The sequence below is a fragment of the Triticum aestivum genome, chromosome 5A (genome assembly GCF_018294505.1).
Source record: "Triticum aestivum cultivar Chinese Spring chromosome 5A, IWGSC CS RefSeq v2.1, whole genome shotgun sequence".
In the NCBI taxonomy this organism is placed as follows: Eukaryota; Viridiplantae; Streptophyta; class Magnoliopsida; order Poales; family Poaceae; genus Triticum; species Triticum aestivum.
Window position 1 is genome coordinate 73,783,482 of NC_057806.1, and position 22,927 is coordinate 73,806,408.

Genomic DNA, 22,927 nt, shown 5'->3' on the forward strand with positions numbered 1-22,927 from the left:
GGAGGAGCTCGATGAAGATCTTGTCCATTGTGTTGATTCGTTCTAGTTGATCAGTAGTGGAGCCCAGTTGGGGTCGATCGGGGACCTTGTCGCATTTGGGGCTCTTCTTTTATTTTGGTTACGTAGTCGGACCTTGATTGTATTTGGATGATGTAATGCTTTATTCATGTATTTGTGTGAAGTGGCGATTGTAAGCCAACTATGTATCTCTTTCCCTTGTGTATTACATGGGTTGTGTGAAGATTACCTCACTTGTGACATTGCTTTCAATGCGGTTATGCCTCTAAGTCCTACTTCGACACGTGGGAGATATAGCCGCATCGAGGGCGTTATAATTTTCATCACACAAGAATGCTCTCATCATGCACAACCCCGATGACAAACCAAGCAATTGTTTCATACCTTAATAATTTCAAACTCATAAACTTTCACGCAATACATGAGCGTGAGCCATGGATATAGCACTATGGGTGGAATAGAATATAATGATGGGGGTTGTGTGGAGAATACAAAAAAAGAGAAAGTCTCACATCAACGAGGCTAATCAATGGGCTAGGGAGATGCCCATCGATTGATGTTAATGCGAGGAGTAGGGATTGCCATGCAACGGATGCACTAGAGCTATAAATGTATGAAAGCTCAACAAAAGAAACTAAGTGGGTGTGCATCCAACTTGCTTGCTCATGAAGACCTAGGGCACTTGAGGAGGCCCATTGTTGGAATATACAAGACAAGTTCTATAATGAAAAATTCCCACTAGTATATGAAAGTGATAACTCAAGAGACTCTCTATATGAAGAACATGGTGCTACTTTGAAGCACAATATATGAGACTCGCTATATCATGGTGCTACTTTGAAGCACAAGTGTGGAAAAAAGGATAGTAACATTGCCCCTTTTTGTTTTTTGGGCCTTCTTTTTTTGGCCTTTTTTCGGGACAATGCTCTATTGAATGATGATCATCACACTTCTATTTATTTACAACTCAATGATTACAACTCGATATAAATGCCTCCGGTTAATAGTTTAGTCCAAAAAATAATATAAAAGTGGAAAATAAAGCCCAATATAGTCCAAAACAGTAGATAATATAACATGGAGCAATCAAAAATTATAGATACGTTGGAGACGTATCACGGGGTCGGGGGAGACGGCGGTGAGGCGGGGTCGGGGGAGACGGCAGCGAGGCGGGTCGAGGGAGACGGCGACGAGGCGGGGTCGGGGGAGATGGCGGTGAGGCGGGGTCGGGGGAGACGGAGGCGACGAGGAATAGTAGAGGAGAATTGGGGGAGGAAGCAGAGGAGAGGGAATCAGGCCGCATGGGGGGGTTAGGTGAAAATAGCTTTAACAGTAGCGTGGGGAGGCAAAACGCGTTGCTGCTAAAGTAAGTAGTAGTAGCGTTGTTCGTAGAAGGGCACTACTACTATCCTACCACATCGGGAACGGTGTGGCAATTATAGTAGTAGCGCGTTCTGTTCCTGTCGCGCTACTGCTAAGCGGGTAACAGTAGCGCCATTCCAGCAGACGCGCTACTGCTAAGTAGCAGTAGCGCCTCATTTTAACAAGCGCTATTGGTAACATTTTGTGTATAAGGTTTTCCCTAGTAGTGTCATCTTGTGCCTTTGATCTCCATCTCCAAAGCACCGTCATGATCACCATCGTCACCGGCTTGACACCTTGATCTCCATCGTAGCATCATTGTCGTCTCACCTACTATTGCTTCTATGACTATCACTACCACTTAGTGATAAAGTAAAGCAATTACATGGATATTGCATTTCATACAATAACATGACAACCATATGGCTCCTGCCAGTTGCCGATAACTGTGTTACAAAACATGATCATCTCATACAATAATTTATATAATCACGTCATGACCATATCACATCACAACATGCCCTAGAAAAACAAGTTAGACGTCCTCTACTTTGTTGTTGCAAGTTTTTCGTGGCTGCTATGGGCTTAGCAAGAACTGTTCTTACCTACACATCAAATCCAGAACGCGGTATAGTGATTGCTTTTTGATCTTAGAAAGAACCCTGTTCATTGAATCCGATTCAACAAAAGTTGGAGAAACTGACACCCACCAGCCACTTGTGTGCAAAGCATGTCGGTAGAACCAGTCTCATGAACGCGGTCATGTAATGTCGGCCCAGGCTGCTTCATCCAACAATACCGCTGAATCAAGAAACAACTAGTGATGGCAAGCAATATGTATATACCCACGGCCACAACTCCTTTGTGTTCTACTCGTGCATATAACATCTACGCATAGACCTGGCTTGGATGCCACTTTTGGGGAACGCAGTATTTCAAAAAATTTACCTACGATCATGCAAGATCTATCTAGGATATGCACATCAACAAGAGGGAAGAGTGTGTCTAGGTACCCTCATAGACCGAAAGCGCAAGTATTTAGTAACGATGTTGATGTAGTCTAAAGTCTTCATGATCCAACCGATCCAAGTACTGAACACACGACACCTCTGTGATCTGCACACGTTCAGCTCGGTGACGTCCCTTGAACTCTTGATCTAGTTGAGGGCGTGGGAGAGTTTCATCAGCACGAGGGCGTGGTGACGATGATGATGAAGTTACCGACCCAAGGCTTCGCCTAAGAACTACGACAATATGACCGAGGTGGAAAACTGTGGACGGGGGCACCGCACACGGCTAAGAAAAATCTAGGAGTGCCTTTGGGGTGCCCCCTTGCCCACATATATAAAGGAGGGGGAAGAGGAGGCCGGCCTAGGAGGGGTGCGCCTATAGGGGGGTCTAACTAGGATTCCCAATCCTAGTAGGAGTCCCCTTCCTTTTCCAAGAGGGGAGGGAGGGAAGGAGTAGGAGAGGGAGAAGGAAAGAGAGGGGGCGCCGCCCCCTCCCAAGTCCAATTCAGAATTGCCATGGTGGGGGGGGGGGCACCCCTTGAGGCCCTTCTCTTCTTTCTCGTATGGCCCATTAAGGCCCACTACTTCCCCCAGCGAATTCCAGTAACTCTCCGGTACACCGAAAAATACCCGAATCACTCGGAACCTTTCCGATGTCCGAATATACACTACAAAAAATACACTTCCGTGATGATATGTGTTTGTCATAGTAGGTCACATTTTCTGTCATGCATGTACATCCATGACAATTTTATGACAGAATCAAGATAGTCATACATATGCTGTCGTAGAAGTGTTCCATGACGATAAATCGCGCGTCACAGAAGTGCTTTCGTCAAGGGTGACCGACACGTGGCATCCACCGTAACGGAACACCTTTAAGCTATCGGGTCCGGTTTTGGATCCGATAACCCGTTAACAGCCCCGACCAATGGGGATTTTCCACGTGTAAAATCATCATTGGCTGGAGGAAACACATGTCGGCTCACCGTTGGGACAGATGTCATCCACTCATTGCACCCAAAGCTCCTATGATACATCGGCACGTGGCACGGCCCAACAAAAGCCCATTCCTGTGAAAAGGCCGCCCCGTATGACTTGATCAAAAGGTGGCGGGCTGGCCCACGACAAACCTGTTAACGGCCTGTTCGCATATAGCCTATTTACAGCCCGCTAACCCAGGGCCCGTTCACGGCCTATCCGAATTAGGCCCAGTAGCTTCATCTGGGCCGTCCAATATAATTCCAGCCCATTTTATCTTCCGGCCCATGTATGGCCCATGATGTCTTTCGGCCCATATGAGGCCCTTATTACTCCCGGCCCATGAATGGCTCGTGCTAAAACTGGCCTGTAATGTACAGTGTATCACTTTATACCCATTAACGACACGTGGTGAAACTGGCCCATAATGAACAGTGTATCACTTTATACCCATTAACGGCCCATTATTCCGTTGGGCCGTTTCCATCCCATGTTATCTTTCGGCCTTCTCAGGGCCCATTTATTCTTGGGCTCATTTCCAGCATTCGTTTACTTACGGCCCGTTACTGCCATTTTTTGCTTGTGGGCCAAATTCAGCCCGTGGTTACAGTCAGCCCATTTGTGGCCCGTTAATACGTTGGGCCGTTTTCATAGCGTCATCAAATACGGCCGATTAACGACGGCCCGTTATGGAAAGCCCATGAACGGACGATTTCAACTCTAGCCCATTTACAACCATAATGTGGTCTGTTATTGGCCCATGTTTAGCCAACTGATCATACGGCCCGTAGAAGGCCCATTGATGATACGACTCGTAGAAGGCCCATTGATGATACGGCCCGTAGAAGGCCCATTTTGTCTATGGCCCATACAAGGCCCATTGTATCTACGCCACGTAGAAGGCCCATTGTTTCTACGGCCCGTAGGAGGCCCATGTTAACTACAGCCCGTGGGCATCAAAGTTCGCCACCAGTGCAAATATAGGGAACACCCTACACTATACAAAAATGGCTTGCTATTTTTGTTCAGCCGGTGGCTACACGTTAAGAACAAATTTTGTATCGCACCAAAACAAATTACAAGTATAAAACAAAAGGAAGGTTGGCATAAAAATTAATAGTCTAGCAGATAAATGCACCACCAAAAGTTCACAAGCTCAGTTCATTTGACCTGACTGTTACGTTTTCATGTTGTATTGTCCGATGGAGCACCATAACCTTAGCCTTCAGTTCTCCTAGGCTTCCGAACAACATAGCAAATGTCCAATAGTCTGGTTTCAAAACCATGCATATCTTGACAACATCGAACAATGTCTCTCCTTGTTTCACAAAGGGTCTCTGTTAGGGAATGGACTTCTGTCTGGAGCGCAGATATAACATTGTTTTGAGCTTGCATATCTTGATGATGATGCAGTTTGGGCGAGTTTGCCTTAACAACCAGCCCAGTATTATGTAGGAATGTGCTTTTGGCACTGTTAGTGGACAGGTACTGAACCACTGCAGCAAGAGCTGACATTGCGGTTATAGTTGCCTCGCCACCTTAAGAAGTTGGCAGTTCCACCATTTTTCCATAGCTCGCTGAAAATTTGAGGTTTTACATTAGTACTACCAGAACAGAAGATATTAAGGAGGCAGCAAAACCAAAAAAAATAGCTTTGGTCATATACAAAACCATGTAAAATATTAGTTGTATTTCATTGCAAAGTACATAATAAAACCAGGTGCCAAACATATGACCATGTACCATCGCTAATGTGTTGTCTATTTCTTCACATTGTATTGAGGGCTAAGGATAAAGAGACGGAGTTTATAATACGGTAAGCATAGTATGACATCATTCAAATCACAAAACAACTGAGAACAAACAAACATGCAATTGTAACATTGTGTGGGGAAGTCCAGCACGGAACTAGATTATGGGTCAAGATCAAAGGAACATCACTCCTCTCGTTTAAACCTTGTAAGGTGCAATGATATGCTAAGACAATTGTGTGTAAAACTGAAAAGAGTAATAGACATTGGCTGCAAACCATGCAGTTCAAGGCACAAGTCACAGTAAGTAGTAGTTAAAAGGCATGAGGATTAAGGACTTACAACAGCGGCTTTGACTGGTGTAGTCATGCCCTTCTTCTTGCTAGTGTGACAGTCCTTGAAGATTTCCACAACATTTGGTTCAGATACTTTTTGGTCCTTGCGGGCTTTCCTCTTCATTTGGAACAAGTCAATATAGATATGATAATATGGTACAGCGAAAAGAGTGAAACATCAGCTAATTACAAGAGCCTCGCAGTGTACAATATAGGTACGAGATCCTGTCATTTGTTGGAATTTCACTTTCGTACGGTTGGCCTTGTTCTTTGAACAGTTTACCTACAAGAAGATAGATTTGTGTTGCACATGCGCAAATAGGACTTCAACATGTGATATGATCACATATATATAATGTACCTAATACTTCGGATCAGACCAATGTTTAACGAGGCCCCTCCAGTCTTCATCCGATATATTTTCCACTGGAGATGTGTGGGAAAGTTGATTGTTAGCCTTGCCTTGAAAGTGAGTTTTCCTCAAGTCATACCGATACTGTCGCAGAGCAGACTTGAAAACATGGGTGCAAGCTTGTCTGGTTGCATCATCTTGGCTATCCAACTTGAACCTCATCTGTTGAAAATTATGGGAGTCTCATTATCAGCAACCTAGAAAGTATGGGACAGAGCAAGACAATATTACTAGTTTCCATACATAACCATACTTACAGATAAATGGTCGAGGAAGGTGTTGAACTGGGTTTCATCTTTGTCATTCCTGTACTGAATCCATCTTGGGAGGATACGTACATGACACCTAACGGAAACCGCTGCCTTTGATACTAACTTGGTGAGTCTGTAGCATCACGTGGCCTTTTTAAACCTGCCTCAAAACGGATCTCCGTTCTTCCTCCTCTAGAATTAGTTAACCTCTCGAGCATTATCCCTTATGTTTGTTTCCTCTTGCGCCTAGGTGCTAGTCTCACAACGAACATAGGAAGTGTTAGTGTACATCAAACTATGAGACTACATATAAAGAAGCATGCAACTGTAACTTGACTCCAGCAACTACCTTCTTGTTGTTGAAGCTCACAAGGTTCATCTGATTTTGCCAACTTGTCTTGTGTCAAGAGTACTTGGGAAGTAGTGTCAGGTGGCAAGGGAGCTTGGGAACGTGCTGCTAGCTCAGTTGACGCATGAGTAACTCGTGCAGTTGGTAGTACTATGGAAGGTGTTGCAAGAACTAGGGTTGTCTCTGCATGTTTGGTGGCAACTATTTGTTTTTGTTTGGCTTTTTCTGTAGCTCTTGTAGCATGGGATACCCTATTTGTAGAATTTTTCGCTAGACTTTGACCTTCTATTGCACCATCAGTACCAGCAGAATCTGCAGGATTCTTCGGGTTCCCGTTCCCTGCAATACTGTGTTTCTTCCGCTTTCTCTGTGCCATGTTAAGTCAAGCCGACAAGAAAAACGAATAACAATTTAGTTCTTCAAATCAAGTTGACGCATGATACAGATGAACTGGACTTTGATGTTAGACAACCACATGATAGGAGGATGTAATATGTACAGAAAACAGGACGGAAGAATAACCAGAACTATGATGTGTAAACTAAGAAGAAGACATTTCACTAAATTAGAAGCAATGCAATGGAAGGTAGACACCATATGAAAGATGCTACAAATATCACTCTGCCAACTTAACAGTGTCTCATCATAAATGGTATTTAAAAAAATGTGAAGCAGTACAAGAAATAAATCATATGCAAGATGCAAACAACATCACACTACCAAGTTAGAGGTCTCTCATCATTAGTGCCATTACTTATTCATAGCTTACGATGTGTAAACTAAGGAGAAGGCATTGCAACAAATTAAAAGCAATGAAAGCTAGACACTGCTACCTCTTGAGCACTGCGTTGGTTTTCCCTTGAAGAGGAAAGGGTGATGCAGTAAAGTAGCGTAAGTATTTCCCTCAGTTTTTGAGAACCAAGGTATCAATCCAGTAGGGGATCACGCTCGAGTCCAACGCACCTACACAAACAAATAAGAACCTCGCAACCAACGCGATAAATGGGTTGTCAATCCCTTCTTGGTCACTTACGAGAGTGAGATCTGATAGATATGATAACATAATATTTTTGGTATTTTTATGATAAAGAGAAATAAAGATGCAAAGTAAAATAAACGGAAATAGAAATAGCTAAGTGTTGGAAGATTAATATGATGGAAGATAGACCCGGGGGCCATAGGTTTCACTAGTGGCTTCTCTCAAGAGCATAAGTATTACGGTGGGTAAACGAATTACTGTCGAGCAATTGATAGAATTGAGCATAGATATGAGAATATCTAGGTATGATCATGTATATAGGCATCACGTCCGTGACAAGTACACAGAAATGGTTATGCATCTACTACTATTACTACACACATCGACCGCTATCCAGCATTGCATCTAGAGTATTAAGTTCATAAGAACAGAGTAATGATTTAAGTAAGATGACATGATGTAGAGGGATAAACTCATGCAATATGATATAAACCCCATCTTTTTATCCTCGATGGCAACAATACAATACGTGCCTTGCTACCCCTACTGTCACTGGGAAAGGACACTGCAAGATTGAACCCAAAGCTAAGCACTTCTCCCATTGCAAGAAAGATCAATCTAGTAGGCTAAACCAAACTGATAATTCGAAGAGACTTGCAAAGATAAACCAATCATACATAAAAGAATTCAGAGAAGAATCAAATATTGTTCATAGATAAACTTGATCATAAACCCACAATTCATCTGATCTCGACAAACACACCGCAAAAGAAGATTACATCAAAATGATCTCCAAGAAGATCAAGGTGAACTTTGTATTGATATCCAAAGAGAGAGAAGAAGCCATCTAGCTAATAACTATGGACCCGAAGGTCTGAAGTAAACTACTCACACATCACTAGAGAGGCCATGGAGTTGATGTAGAGGCCCTCTGTGATCAATGCCCCCTCCAGCGGAGCTCCGGAAAAGGCCCCAAGATGGGATCTCTCGGGTACAGAAGGTTGCGGTGGTGGAATTTGGTTTTCGTGGTGCTCCTGGATGTTTGGGGGTATGTGGATATATATAGGAGGAAGAAGTAGGTCGGTTGAGCAACGAGGGGCCCATAAGGGTGGAGGGCGCGCCCAGGGGGGTAGGCGCGCCCCTGCCTCGTGGCCTCCTCGATTGTTTCTTGACGCCCACTCCAAGTCTCCTGGATCACGTTTGTTGAGAAAATCACGTTCCTGAAGGTTTCATTCCGTTTGGACTCCATTTGATATTCCTTTTTGGCAAAACTCTAAAATAGGCAAAAAAACAGCAATTTGGGCTGGGCCTCCGGTTAGTAGGTTAGTCCCAAAAATGATATAAAAGTGTAAAATAAATCCCATTAACATCCAACATAGATAATATAATAGCATGGAGCAATCAAAAATTATAGATACATTGGAGACGTATCAAGTATCCCCAAGCTTAATTCCTGCTCGTCCTCGAGTAGGTAAATGATAAAAGAAGAATTTTTGATGTGGAATGCTTTCTAACATATTTCTCAATGTAATTTTTCCTTATTGTGACATGAATGTTCAGATCCGAAAGATTCAAGATAAATGTTTAATATTGACATAGAAATAATAATACTTCAAGCATACTAACTAAAGAATCATGTCTTCTTAAAATAACATGGCCAAAGAAAGTTATCACTACAAAATCATATAGTCTGGCTATGCTCTATCTTCACCACAAAAAATGTTTAAATCATGCACAACCCTGATGACAAGCCAAGCAATTGTTTCATACTTTTGATGTTCTCAAACTTTTTCAATCTTCACGCAATATATGAGTGTGAGCCATGGATATAGCACTATATGTGGAATAGAATGGTGGTTGTGGAGAAGACAAAAAGGAGAAGATAGTCTCACATCAACTAGGCGTATCAACGGGCTATGGAGATGCCCATCAATAGATATCGATGTGAGTGAGTAGGGATTGCCATGCAAAGGATGCACTAGAGCTATAAGTATATGAAAGCTCAACAAAAGAAACTAAGTGGGTGTGCATCCAACTCGCTTGCTCAGGAAGACCTAGGGCATTTTGAGGAAGCTCATCATTGGAATATACAAGCCAAGTTCTATAATGAAAAATTCCCACTAGCGTATGAAAGTGATATCATAGGAGACTCTCTATCATGAAGATCATGGTGTTACTTTGAAGCACAAGTGTGGAAAAAGGATAGTAGCATTGTCCCTTCTCTCTTTTTCTCTCATTCATTTTTTTATTTGGGACTTTTATCTTTTTGTATGGCCTCTTTTTTTCGTCTGGAGTCTCATCCCGACTTGTGGGGGAATCATAGTCTCCATCATCATTTCCTCACTTGGGACAATGCTCTAATAATGATGATCATCACACTTTATTTACTTACAACTCCAGAGTTACGAATCAATACTTAGAACAAAATATGACTCTATGTGAATGCCTCCGGCAGTATACCCGGATGTGCAATGATGCATGAGTGACATGTATGAAGAATTATGAACGGTGGCTTTGCCACAAATACGATGTCAACTGCATGATCATGCAAGCAATATGACAAGGATGAAGCGTGTCATAATAATGGAATGGTGGAAAGTTGCATGGCAATATATCTCGAAATGGCTATGGAAATGCCATAATAGGTAGGTATGGTGGCTGTTTTGAGGAAGGTATATGGTGGTTTTATGATACCAGTGAAAAGTGTGCGGTATTAGAGAGGCTATCAATGGTGGAAAGGTGACAGTGCGTATAATCCATGGACTCAACATTAGTCATAAAGAACTCATATACTTGTTGCAAAAATCTACAAGTTATCAAAGCAAAGTATTACGTGCATGCTCCTAGGGGGATAGATTGGTAGGAAAAGACCATCGCTCGTCCCCGACCGCCACTCATAAGGAAGACAATCAATAAATAAATCATGCTCCGACTTCATCACATAACGGTTCACCATACGTGCATGCTACGGGAATCACAAACTTCAACACAAGTATATCTCAAATTCAGAACTACTCAACTAGCATGACTCTAATATCACCATCTCCATATCTCAAAACAATTATCAAGTATCAAACTTCTCATAGTATTCAATGCACTTTCATGAAAGTTTTTATATTATTCCTAAAATAAAATTTCCATGTTGTTCTAAAGGACTCTCAAAATAATATAAGTGTGGCATGAGAGATCAATTATTTCTATAAAATAAAACCACTGTCGTGCTCTAAAAGATATAAGTGAAGCACTAGAGCAAAAACTATATAGCTCAAAAGATATAAGTGAAGCACATAGAGTATTCTAATGAATTTCAAATCATGTGTGTTTCTCTGAAAAGGTGTGTACAGAAAGGATGATTGTGGTAAAGTTAAAAGCAAAGACTCAAATCATACAACACGCTCCAAGAAAAACACATATCATGTGGTGAATAAAAATATAGCTCCAAGTAAAGTTACCGATAGACGAAGATGAAAGAGGGGATGCCTTCGGGGGCATCCCCAAGCTTAGGCTTTTTGGTGTCCTTGGATTTTACCTTGGGGTGCCATGGGAATCCCCAAGATTAGGCTCTTGCCACTCCTTGTTCCATAATCAATCAAATCTTTACCCAAAACTTGAAAACTTCACAACACAAAACTCAAAATAGAAAATCGCGTGAGCTGCGTTAGCGAAAGAAAACAAAACACCACTTCAAGGTACTGTAATGAACTCATTCTTGATTTATATTGGTGTTAAACCAACTGTATTCCAACTTCTCTATGGTTTATAAAGTCTTTTACTAGCCATAGATTTATCAAAATAAGCAAACAACACACGAAAAACAGAATCTGTCAAAAACAGAATAGTCTTTAGTAATCTGTAGATTTCGACCACTTATGGAACCCCAAAAATTCTAAAATAAATTGCTGTACGTGAGGAATTTATCTATTAATCATCTGCAAAAATAATTAACTAAATAGCACTCTCCAAATAAAAATGGCAGCAATTCTCATGAGCTCTAAAGTTTCTGTTTTTTACAGCAAGATCAAAAAGACTTTCCCCAAGTCTTGCCAACGGTTCTACTTGGCACAAACACTAATTAAACACAAAAAACACAACCAAAACAGAGGCTAGATAAATTATTTATTACTAAACAGGATCAAAAAGCAAGGAATAAAGATAAAATTGGGTTGCCTCCCAACAAGCGCTACCGTTTAACGCCCCTAGTTAGGCATAAAAGCAAGGATATATCTAGGTATTGCCATCTTTGGTAGGTAATCCATAAGTGGCTCTCATAATAGATTCATATGGTAATTTAATTTTATTTCTAGGGAAGTGTTCCATGCCTTTCCTTAACGGAAATTGGAATCTAATATTCCCTCCTTCATATCAATAATTGCACCAATCGTTCTAAGGAAGGGTCTACCAAGAATAATAGGACATGAAGGGTTGCAATCTATATTAAGAACAATGAAATCTACGGGCACATAGTTCCTATATGCAACAATAAGAACATCATTAATTCTTCCCATAGGTTTCTTAATAGTTGAATCCGCAAGGTGCATGTTTAAAGAACAATTATCAAAATCACGGAAACCTAGCAAATCACACAAAGTTTTTGGAATCGTGGAAACACTAGCACCCAAATCACCCAAAGCATAGCACTCATGATCTTTAATTTTAATTTTAATAGTAGGTTCCCACTCATCATAAAGTTTTCTAGGGATAGAAACTTCCAACTCAAGTTTTTCTTCATAAGATTGCATCAAAGCATCAACGATATGTTTAGTAAAAGCTTTATTTTGACTATAAGCATGAGGAGAATTTAGCATGGACTGCAATAAGGAAATACAATCTATCAAAGGGCAATTATCATAATTAAATTCCTTCAAATCAAGATAGTGGGTTCATTGCTATCTAAAGTTTTAATCTCTTCAATTCCACTTTTACAAATTTTTGCATTAAGATCTAAAAACTCTGAATTTTTGGAATGCCTTCTAGGTAAAGGTGGCTTATCTTTAGTCCAATCATTATCAAGATTCATATTGAAAAACAAATATTTAATAGGGGACACATCAATAACATTTAGATCTTCATCTTTATTTTCATAGAAACTAGAAGAACACGCTTTCACAAAGCAATCTTTCTTAGCACACATCGTAGCGGTTCTTTCTTCGCACTCATCAATGGAATTCTCATGGCTTAGGTGTAATATATCTAAGTTTAACATCAAGATAAATTCTATCAACGTTCCTCGCCAGTTCATCAACCTTAAACAATTTTTCTTCAAGCAAAGCATTGAAATTCTTTTGCGAATTCATAAACTCCTTAACACTAGTCTCAAATTTTTGGAAGATAGACCCGGGGGCCATAGGTTATGAGAATATCTAGGTATGATCATGTATATAGGCATCATGTCCATGACCAGTAGAACGAAATGATTCTGTATCTACTACTATTACTCGACACATCGACCGCTATCCAACATGCATCTAGAGTATTAAGTTCATAAGAATAGAGTAATGCTTTAAGTAAGATGACATGATGTAGAGGGATAAACTCATGCAATATGATATAAACCCCATCTTTTTATCCTCGATGGCAATAATACAGTACATGCCTTGCTGCCCCTGCTGTCACTGGGAAAGGACACCGCAAGATTGAACCCAAAGCTAAGCACTTCTCCCTTTGCAAGGAAGATCAATCTAGTAGGCCAAACCAAACTGATAATTCGAAGAAACTTGCAAAGATAAACCAATCGTACATAAAAGAATTCAGAGAAGAATCAAATATTGTTCATAGATAAACTTGATCATAAACCCACAATTCATCGGATCTTGACAAACACACCGCAAAAGAAGATTACATCGAATAGATCTCCAAGAAGATCGAGGAGAACTTTGTATTGAGATCCAAACAGAGAGATGAAACCATCTAGCTAATAACTATGGACCCAAAGGTGTGAAGTTAACTACTCACATATCACCGGAGTGGCCATGGAGTTAATGTAGAGGCCCTCCATGATCAATGCCCCCTCCGGCGGAGCTCCATAAAAGGCCGCAAGATGGGATCTCCTGGGTACAGAAGGTTGCGGTGGTGGAATTAGGTTTTCGTGGTGCTCTTGGATGTTTGGGGGTACGTGGATATATATAGGAGGAAGAAGTAGGTCGGTGGAGCAACGAGGGTCCGACAAGGGTGGAGGGCGCGCCCCCTGCCTCGTGGCCTCCTCGATTCTTCCTTGATGCCCACTCCAAGTCTCCTGGATCACGTTTGTTGAGAAAATCACGTTCTCGAAGGTTTCATTCCGTTTGGACTCCATTTGATAATCATTTTTGGTGAAACTCTAAAATAGTCAAAAAATAGCAATTTGGGCTGGGCCTCCGGTTAGTAGGTTAGTCCCAAAAATGATATAAAAGTGTAAAATACAGCCCATTAACATCCAAAATAGATAATATAATAGCATGGAGCAATCAAAAATTATAGATACATTGGAGACGTATCAGACACCATATGAAAGATGCAACGAATATCACTCTACCAAGTTAAAACTGTCTCGTCATAAGTGCCATTTCAACAAATTAGTAGTACAAGCTAGAAAATAATGCGAGATGTAACCTATATCACACTCCAAAGTCAAACGTGTCTTATGATAAGTGATTGTTGCAGGTTACACAACAGTAGTAATTTGATGTGAGAACATGGTGTGATAGACATATATTGTATGTTCTAGAAACAGGAACACGTGTCTTATTCAAGTATAATGTGTAAAGTAAGCAGATGGAATTCAACAAAATGGAAGCAATACAAGCTAGACATCACACATAACATGCAACCACATATAATAGTGCCAAGTTAGAGGGAGCACCGGTGATGGTGCACTAGGGGAGACGTGATCATCATAAACACAGCTACGTTGAGTGTCTATGCATGTGTTGTCTTGGAAATCATCTTGGGGGGATGGAGGAGTAGAAACTGTAGAGGCCCTCCGTTTGGAAGGAGCACCTTTATCTGCTGCCTTGCTAACTTCTTCCGATTATTGATTTTGAATTGTCAAGTAAAACCGACAAGAAAAAGCAATAAAATTATCTCTTCAGAACTCATTCTTGCATGATACTAACAATCACTACTTTGATGTAAGGAAAACACATGATACCAGGATGGAATATGTACGAAAAACAGGACGTCATGGCATGTTCACAACTGTTTGTGTAAACTAAGAAGAAACCATTCTTACAAATAAGAAGCAATGCAAGCTAGACACCACATGAAAGATGCAACCAATATGACTCTGCCAAGTTAAAAGCGTCCCATCATAAATGGAATTTCAACAAATTAGAAGCAGTTCATGCTATAAATCATTTGAAAGATGCAACTAATATCTCACTGCAAATACTAAAGGTGTCTCGTCATATTGATTGACGCGGGAGACAAAAAAACAATAGTTTTATGTAAGGACATGCTTAATAGGCAGATGTACTATGTACTAAATATAGGAAGGCATGCCATATTAACATGTATAATGTATAAGCTAAGCAGAATAGCACATGCAGTTTAACCAGATTGGAAGAATTACAATCTAGACACCATATGCAACATGCAACCACATATCACGCTGTCAAGTTAGAGCAAGCACCTGCGATGCTAGTGTAGGGAAAATGCGGTAACCAACTACAGAGCTACGTTCACTATCTTCATCTAGCCTTGCTGTTTCTTGAGAATCATGTCGGGAGGCTGACGCTACATTCTTTAAATGAGTAGTCCACTTGCCTGACTGCCTCATGATAAGTGATTGATGAGGGATACACAAGAACATTAGTTCGATGTAAGAACATGGTTAATAGAAAGATGTACTAGTATGTACCAAAAATAGAAAGGCATGTCATACTCAAAGGTATATGGTGTAAGCTAAGCAGATGCAATTTAACAAAATTGGAAGCAGTACAAGCTAGACATCCGGCTGGAGTGCTGAGCATGATCATCTAGGACCTGAGAGCCTGGTGGGAGGTGGGCTGCTTCGCCACCATCGCGGCTTTTTAGTTGGCTTCCAGGTGATGCCTGTCTTTGCTGGGCTTGTCACTGGCTCGCCCAGTGCCCTGACTAGCTATTTGTCTTCTGGTGCTCACGGGATGGTGGTTCATGTAAAAAATATCTTTCATTATCTTAATAAAGACTGACTATAGCCTTTCGAATACAAGCTAGACACCATATGGAACATGCAACCACATATGACACCGTGAAGTTAAAGCAAGCACCTGGGATGGTGGTTCATTGCAAGCGAGGTCATCAACTCCAGAGCTACATTTACCATCTCCATCTGCTGACACTACACCCTTTATAGCGCGGTAACATGCCGTGCTTACTCGCGTAGAAATCTGGAATAACTTCTCTCTTTTCTTTTCTGCTTCTCTCGAGGCAGACTCTGAAATACCCTTGCATAAAAACACAATAGTGAGAGTATGGGTGAAGTGTGTGCAGAACTAGTGCACTATAAAAGTAGCATATAGCAGTGGCTGAAAAATAAATGACAGGAGACATATGATATCTCTACAACATTGCATGGCAAACAATATTAGATTCTACTCTGTATGATTTTGTAATATATGAGCATAGGAAATGTAGGTACTCCTCCAGCACACCACCACATGTGGTCATATCAAGATAACAGTCGACTAAAAATAAATAGGTCAGTCGATTTTTTTAATGAACCGTCCGATCTATAAGGAACGGGTAGATAGCCTTCGTCTACCTCCCGCCAGTCACTTTGACGATCTTTCTTGAACCACTAGCGACCAACCGCCCAAACCCCTGCCTCCGCCACCCCACCCTCCCCTCGACCTCACACCACCGCCGTGCTTGGCAGCGCCCCCAGGCCATCCCTTTAATCCCGGCGACCTCCAGATGGGGCGCCAGTAGCTCTAGGCCCCACACGCCCCTAAGATAAACACCGAGGCGCTGCTTCCCTGGCGTAATTGGCGGACTAGCGCCTGTTACACCGTGGAATGCTTCCATTAATTGGGAATCAACTGAGCAGGAATTGAAATTTAGGGGGGCGACAAACCTCTAGCTAAGGTGAAATAGTATATGAGGAGAAACCTTGTTCATCGTGAGTTACTAGGAACATCTAGTAACGCGAAGAAGCGGTCAACTAGTGTCTTCTGTGGGATGAATACCGTCCAAGCAGACACGTAAGATTTGCATGAATAAGGCAAGAGGAGTACCCTTATCGGTTGCCAGTGTGGTCTCCTCCATATGTCGCGGCGATCTTCTTTTTTCTCCCGGGGGAACCGATGTTTTGGAGAACCGTCGATCCTTGGACAAACCCATAGCCAAATTGTTGACTGTGTTGCCGTGGCCGTAAATCGGCGGAGGGGAAGCAGATCCGAGGCGGTGAAGGAAGGCATAGCAGCAACAACTCCGATGTGGTGGAGGGTGGCGAAGTTGGAGCGGCAGCGGTGAGGCGCATGATGGCGTGGTTGAACTGGCTCGGGTACGGATGACTCGGCCTCGTCTTAAACTACTAGCCGTGGAGGGTGTTGCGGTTGAGGTTGCGCTGGACGACGACGTTGGGGTATCGGCTCCGGCGTGATGGAGGAGGGCGGTGGTTGATGGGTGGGTTGGGGTGGCGGACGGAGGACGCCGGGGTTTCGCTGCTGGTGGAGAGGTAGTTTTTCCACCCACGGAGTACGAATGGGGAATCGGACAGGTGGGCGGGGGGGTGGGGAGGGGGAGAACCATGTTTCAGTTTGGGACGTGCTTGTTTTTGGCTTTTTTTTAACAGAAGATGGGCCGCGATTGTTTGAAATTTGGGGAAAGTACAAACTTTTCCCCCCTCTTAAATTTTGGACCAACTGCAGGTCAGGGGTAGGATGGTAATCCCAGTTGTCCCAAATAGTGGGCGGGAGCGATTTCGGCCGCACACATGTGTGCTTAGGCGGGCATTGTGTATGAATGATTTTCGGAGGCGGATGCGTGGCGTCTAGATGAAGCTACAAACCTACCCCGGTTTAGACCTTTGGACGTTGGGCCGGTAGGTTTCACGGGTCAGCTTTATTCGAAAAGTAATTTCCTTGTACTACCAAACATTGGTCTCACGCGGTTTCGGGTGAGTAGAGGCTCTTTTGGCGCTTCGTTCGAAATTTTGAAACACAAGCACTCATGTTTAGAGTACTCTTGAACTTTGAGGATTGACCTAAATAGACAACGCTAAATTTGACCTTGTATGTTTGAAAACCTCATTAAATTATCCGCTTCTTTTTGAAATTTTGACACTCGAAAATCCTATAACTACAATTATTTTGGAATGGAGGAGCTAAATTTGAATCTATTTTGTACACGACTACATATGCTATTATGTACAAAATCAGAGCAAAGATTGGTGCCCCCATAATTTAGGTATGATTTACAAATGCCATGATATCAAATTCAAATAATTGAATGGACTTCATGTTGAATTTGATTTTTTAAACCACCTTAATTTGCATTCAAATGTATGCTAGCTCATAGGTAGCTATTTATAATGTTCATTGTGTAACTTTCGTATGTATAATGTGCTTTACACACACAACATGAACTATACTCACGTTTATATTCGATTGCTAAAGTGATGCATTGTCTGGAGTTCAAAATACTAACTATGTGGATCAATTGTGTCAAATAATTACATAGACATGCTCAAATTTGACAGAATCTAGATGTCTCATGGATCAATGACCGTTCCTTAGGTGAACTGCAAATATCATGATCCCATCCTAATATTTGGATACAATTTATATCTTTATAATCAATGTGTATAGCAGTCATTTACGTGTAGTTTCACTCTCCATCGGTGGTCTCTCACACATGCTCACACACTCTCTCTCGAGGTGTCTTTCTCGCACACATGCTCTCGATATAACCCTCCCTACCTCTCGTAACCATTTACGACTGTTTTCACTAACCTTTATCACAAGCACTCTTCCTCTCGCAAGCATACACACACACAATCCCCATCGACCCTTTCTATATACATAGACCTGCCTACGTGTCTCTTGTACGCACATTATCTTTAGGCCTGTCTCTCACGCATTGTTTCACACCTCTCTTCCTAATCGACAAGTATGATTCTAGCAGAGCATTCTGTAGGATGCCCCTTAAAGTAGGGTTGGATGAATTGTAATATCGGAGATAAAGGGGTTACCTTAGTCCGAGAACCTAGGGTTACGAATCCTAGCTGGCTTTTTCAATGGACACAGTGTCCTTCACAATTATGCTATCTTTGTCTTGTATGACTAGTCATCCATTGGTCTCCCTAAATGCGTCACGGGCCGACCAATGTGGCGCAGGAAGGAACCGAACGAAGGGCCTCACCTCGACCCACCGGACCTCATGCGGTGACACACCCTCTGCCCCCACGTCTCGTTATCTTCTCACACCCACACATACCAACACAGACACCGCACACAAAAAATATATTCTCCTAGTGCCTCTATCCACTCCCCCCTTACATATACACACTCAAGGGAATCTCTCGCCGTGAAGTCATTGTAACACCCCGGATATGATTTACCCAATTTGTACTCCAACTCTTGTCGTTTCCGGCTTTAAGTTATTTTATTTTCTCGAATTCGGGTCTTTGTCTTCATGTGTTGCTATCATTGTCATGCATCTCATATCCTGTCATCATGTGCATTGCTTTTGCATACTTGTTCATCTCTTGCATTCGAGCATTTTCCCCGTTGGCCGTTTTGCATTCCGGCGCTTCGTTCTCCTCCGGTGGTCATTTCTACCTTTCTTTCGTGTGTGGGGATTAAACATTTACGGATTGGACCGAGACTTGCCAAGCGGCCTTGGTTTACTACCGGTAGACCGCCTGTCAAGTTTCGTATCATTTGGACTTCGTTCGATACTCCAACGGTTTACCGAGGGACCGAAAAGGCCTCGTGTGTGTTGCAGACCAATACCCCTCCAAGTTGGCCCAAAACCCACCAAACCCCTCTCCATCATCTAGAGCATTCGATTACGATCGCGTGGCCGAAAACCGCACCTCATTTGGACTCTCCTAGCTCCTCCTATGCCTATTTAAAGACCCCTCCGAAATTCTTCTTTTTCCTCCCCCCCGAAACCCTAAAAAACTCCTCGCGCCGCCGCCGGACACGTACGCCCCAGGCGGACAAAGTCGCGCCGCCGCTCCGCACCAGTGGCGTGACGCCACGTGTCACCGCCGCCCGTCCCGCCGCGCGGCCCGACGAGCCCGTCGCGGGCCCTCTCGGCCCGTTTCCTTCGCGCCGCCGAGCCGTCTCTCCCTCCGCCCGCGCCACCGCGCCTCGTTGCCCGCGGCCGCCGCCCCGCACCGGCAAGCGCCGCCGCACCGGGCCGGCCACCGCCCGCGCCGGCGAGCGCCGCCGTCCCGCCGCCACCGGCTGGCTCCGCCTCCCTCCGGCCTCCTCGTCCACGCCTCAAGTCCCTCTCTGGCGATCTCCTCCGTCTTCGGCGAGCTCCAAGTACCCTGGCATCCTCGACTTCCGTGCATGAACAGTAACTCAAGCGAGGTCCCGATCTGGATCTGAGATCCGAAATCTCGGGGTTGACTTTTTGCCCTGAAACCCTAATTTTTTTGCTATGTTCATCGCATCGTAACTTTGCATCCGTAGCTCCGTTTTGGGCATATAGCATATCAAAATGTTCGTCTCAGGGAGTACATCATTTCATTCCATTGAATCATTTTCATTTGAGTTCATCCTGATGCCCGAAATGATGTTAGAAGAGTGCTACTTGAGATAATTGTTAGATCTGCTGCTCCATTTAGCTATTTGTCATTTTTGCCATGATTATTGTGTGCATAATATGCCCATGAGCTCTGGATATGTTTTGTTAAGGGTTTTGTCATCTTTCCAGAGGTGCAACCCATGTATTTTTGTGATGTGTGTGGTGACTAGCACAAGCTTGCAAAGTGAGGCACTTGGTAATGTTGATTTCAGGGACTTAGCATTTCCACTATGTCCTTGAGCTGTTTATCTCTTATGGTCATATGTTCATGTTGTTTCCTAGTGATCCGTGCCTCGTTTGAGGACGATCAGTAAGGATATTTTGTTAATATTGTAGTGCTCTATCCATCCATGTCTTTGTTTTCAATTATGGAGCAGCGTAGCTTGAGTCAATCGAGCTCTACTTTTGCTACTTCGTGAATCTGGGCAGATTGTCTACTTGTTAGCGATTTTGCCAAGGATGTTGTAGTTGATCCGTGGATGCTATGCTATTGTTCTTGCCATGTGTAGCTTGCATCTTATGTATTCTTGATGGATGTATGCTTAGCTAGCCATGACTTGCTCCGTAGTGAGTGCATCGAGCTCGTAAACATGCCTACTTGATATCTGTTTTCAGCATGCTCCAGTTTTCACTAAGTCTGAGAACTGATTATGTTTTTGCCATGTTCACATGCTTGCAATTGTATTTTCTGATCCCTTTTGGCTCAAGGTCACTAAGGGACTTTTGTTAAGCTCTTTGAGTAGCTCCATGCCGTGCTTTACTTTGCCATGTTCAGGTCCTGTAGCATGTAGTTTTGTTGCTCCAAAGTGTGCTACGTGATCTGAAATTCCAGTCAAGTATTAATTTCACTAAGTCTGAAACATTTTTACCGTTTGCTCTTTTTCCATGCTTGTTTGAACCTGTTAATGGATGAATTGGCTGTAGCTCAGTGTTCCTCTTTTGTTAAGCATCATGAGTGGATCCCTTCCATGTATTTTGTTGCCATGTTTGAGTGCTGTAGCATGTTTATCTTGTTGCATTTAGATGGCTACTTGCTGTAAATCGCAGACCGTTGTCATATTTGAATTGCTTGCCATTTCCAAACCGTAACTCCGATTCTGGTGATCCTTATATTGTTTTCAAGCGATTTCACCTCATCTTTCCAGTGGCACACTTGGATTTACAGGTTGAGGCCAGGTTCATGCATTCCTTGTCCAATCATGCATATGCATCGCATACCGCATCCCGCATATCATACCATGTTCATGTGTTGGTTGTTTACGATGTTGTATGCTTCTTTTCCGGTGTTGCTTCTTCGGGTTGGTTTTGATAACGTCGCGTTTGTGAGGAACCGTTCGTCTACGTCCGTTTGTCATCTTCATGGACTCGTTCTTCTTCCTTGTGGGATTTCAGGCAAGATGATCATACCCTCGAAATCACTACTATCTTTGCTATGCTAGATGCTCGCTCTTTTTCTATGCCAATGCTACGATGCCTACCACTTGCTTTCAAGCCTCCCAAATTGCCATTTCAAACCTCTAACCCACCATGTCCTAGCAAACCGTTGATTGGCTATGTTACCGCGTTGCTCAGCCCCTCTATAGCGTTGCTAGTTGCAGGTGAAGATTGGAGGCCATTCCTTGTTGGAACATTATTTACTTGTTGGGATATCATTATATTACCATGTTATCTTAATGCATCTATATACTTGGTAAAGGGTGGAAGGCTCGGACTCTCGCCTAGTGTTTTGTTCCATTCTTGCCACCCTAGTTTCCGTCATATCGGTGTTATGTTCCCGGATTTTGCGTTCCTTACGCGGTTGGGTTATAATGGGAACCCCTTGACAGTCCGCCTTGAATAAAACTCCTCCAGCAATGCCCAACCTTGGTTTTACCATTTGCCACCTAGACTTTTCCCTTGGGTTTCGCGGACTCAAGGGTCATCTTATTTTAAACCCCCCCGGGCCAGTGCTCCTCTGAGCGTTGGTCCAACCTAGAGCACCGTGCGGGGCCGTCCCTTGGCAACTTGGGTTACGTTGGCTCCCGTACGCTTAGCTTATCCGGTGTGCCCTGAGAATGAGATATGTGCAGCTCCTATCGGGATTTGTCGGTACAGCGGGTGGTGTTGCTGGACTTGTTTTACCATTGTCGGAGTTGTCTTGAAGAACCGAGGTACCGAGTTTGATCGAAACGTCTCAGGAGGAGGTCTATTCCTTCGTTGACCTTGAGAGCTTGTCATGGGCTAAGTTGGGGCTCCCCTGCAGGGATTTGAACTTTTGAAAGCCGTGTCCGCGGTTATGGGCAGATGGGAATTTGTTAATGTCCGGTTCTAGATAACTTGAACCATAACTTAATTAAAATGAATCAACCGTGTGAGTTACCGTGATGGTCTCTTCTCGGCGGAGTCCGGGAAGTGAACACGGTGTTGGAGTAATGCTTGCGCAGGTTGTCCTCTAGTTTCCCGCTTGCGCTTTGCCTCCTCTTCTCGCTCTCTTTTGCGAACATGTTAGCCACCATATATGCTAGTCGCTTGCTGCAGCTCCACATATTTACCTTGCCTTACCTATAAGCTTAAATAGTCTTGATCGCGAGGGTGCGAGATTGCTGAGTCCCTGTGGCTCATAGATTACTATTACACCAGATGCAGGGCCTGAGGATTCCGCTCTAGGTGACGCGCTTGAGCTCAAGTGGGAGTTCGACGAGGACTCTCAACGATACTATGTTTCCTTTCCTGATGATTAGTAGTGGTGCCCAGTTGGGGGTGATCGGGACCGTGTCGCTTGT